This window comes from Arachis duranensis, chromosome 3 (assembly GCF_000817695.3).
Source record: "Arachis duranensis cultivar V14167 chromosome 3, aradu.V14167.gnm2.J7QH, whole genome shotgun sequence".
Classification (NCBI taxonomy): Eukaryota; Viridiplantae; Streptophyta; class Magnoliopsida; order Fabales; family Fabaceae; genus Arachis; species Arachis duranensis.
Window position 1 is genome coordinate 82,581,147 of NC_029774.3, and position 1,924 is coordinate 82,583,070.

The window sequence follows — 1,924 nt, forward strand, 5'->3', positions numbered from 1 at the left end:
CCAATAAGCGCTTCTTTAATGTCACTAGCTTGACAGTGGGATCTCATGGAGCCTCACAGGTGATCAGGTCAATGTTGTGGACTCCAACACCAAGCTTAGAGTTTGAATGTGGGGGTTTAACACCAAACTTTGAGTTTGGTTGTGGCCTCCCAACACCAAACTTAGAGTTTGATTGTGGGGTCTTTGTTTGACTATGTATTGAGAGAAGCTTTTCATACTTCCTCTCCATGGTTGCAGAAGAAGATCCTTGAGCTTTAAACACAAGGTAGTCCTTATTTAATTGAAGGACTAGCTCTCCTATGTCAACATCAATCACATCTCCTGCTGTGGCTAGGAAGGGTCTTCCAAGGATGATGCATTCATCCTCCTCCTTCCTAGTGTCTAAGATTATGAAATCAGCAGGGATGTAGAGGCCTTCAACCTTTACTATCACGTCCTCTACTAATCCATAAGCTTGTCTTTGTAATCCGTCTACCATCTCTAATGAGAATGTGACAGGCTGTACCTCAATGATCCCCAGCTTCTCTATTACAGAGAGTGGCATAAGATTTATGCCTGACCCTAGGTCACAGAGAGCCTTATCAAAGGTCATGGTGCCTATGGTACAGGGTATTAAGAATTTACCAGGATCTTGTTTCTTTTGAGGTAACGTTTGCTGAACCCATGTATCTAGTTCATTAATGAGCAAGGGAGGTTCACCTTCCCAAGTCTCATTACCAAACAACTTGGCATTCAGCTTCATGATGGCTCCTGGATATTAAGCAACTTGCTCTCCAATTACATCTTCATCCTCTTCAGAGGAAGAATAGTCTTCAGAGCTCATGAATGGCAGAAGGAGGTTTAATGGGATCTCTATGGTCTCTATATGAGCCTCAGATTCCTTTGGGTCCTTAATAAGAAACTCCTTCTTACCTGGGAGACGTCCCATGAGGTCTTCTTTATTGGGATTCATTTCCTCCACTTCCTCTCTAGGTTTGGCCATTTTGATTAATTTAGACAGATCAGAGACTATATTTGCTAAGCTAGAGGGGCTCTGCTCAGAATTCTCTGTCTGTTGCTGAGAAGATGATGGAAAAGGCTTGCTATTGTTAAGCCTATTTCTTCCACGATTATTAAAGCCTTGTTGAGGCCCTTGTTGATCCTTCCATGAGAAATTTTGATGATTTCTCCATGAGGAATTATAGGTGTTTCTATAAGGTTCACCCATGTAATTTACCTCTGCCATTACAGGGTTCTCAGGATCATAGGCTTCTTCTTCAGAAGATGCCTCTTTAGTACTGTTGGATGCATTTTGCCATCCATTCAGACTTTGATAAATCATGTTGACTTGCTGAGTCAGCATTTTGTTCTGAGCCGATATGGCATTCAGAGCATCAATCTCAAGAACTCCCTTCCTCTGAGGCGTCCCATTATTCACAAAATTCCTCTCAGAAGTGTACATGAATTGGTTATTTGCAACCATGTCAATGAGTTCTTGAGCTTCTGTAGGTGTTTTCTTTAGGTGAATGGATCCACCTGCAGAATGGTCCAGTGACATCTTAGAGAAGTTAGATAGACCATAATAGAAGATATCTAAAATGATCCACTCTGAGAGCATGTCAGAAGGACACCTTTTGGTCATCTACTTGTATCTTTCCCAAGCTTCATAGAGGGATTCACCATCTTTCTGTTTGAAGGTTTGAACTTCCACTCTAAGCTTGCTCAGCTTTTGAGGACGAAAGAACTTGGGCAAGAAGGCCGTGACTAGCTTATCCCTGGAGTCCAGGCTATCTTTAGGTTGTGAGTCCAACCATGTTCTAGCTCTGTCTCTTACAGCAAAAGGGAAAAGCATGAGCCTGTAGACTTCAGGATCTACTCCATTAGTCTTAACAGAGTCACAGATCTGCAAGAACCCAGTTAAAAACTGATAGGGATCTTCTGATGG

At 42.3% G+C, this 1,924-nt stretch overlaps 1 non-coding gene across 1 annotated transcript; it reads left to right on the top strand.

Annotated features, from left to right (window-relative positions):
* Positions 1-1,595: 1,595 nt before the first annotated feature.
* LOC127746048 (small nucleolar RNA R71) lies at positions 1,596-1,699 on the top strand. Its single transcript, XR_008007669.1, has one exon. It is a non-coding gene; the product is annotated as a small nucleolar RNA R71 (small nucleolar RNA).
* The last annotated feature ends 225 nt before the right edge of the window (positions 1,700-1,924 follow it).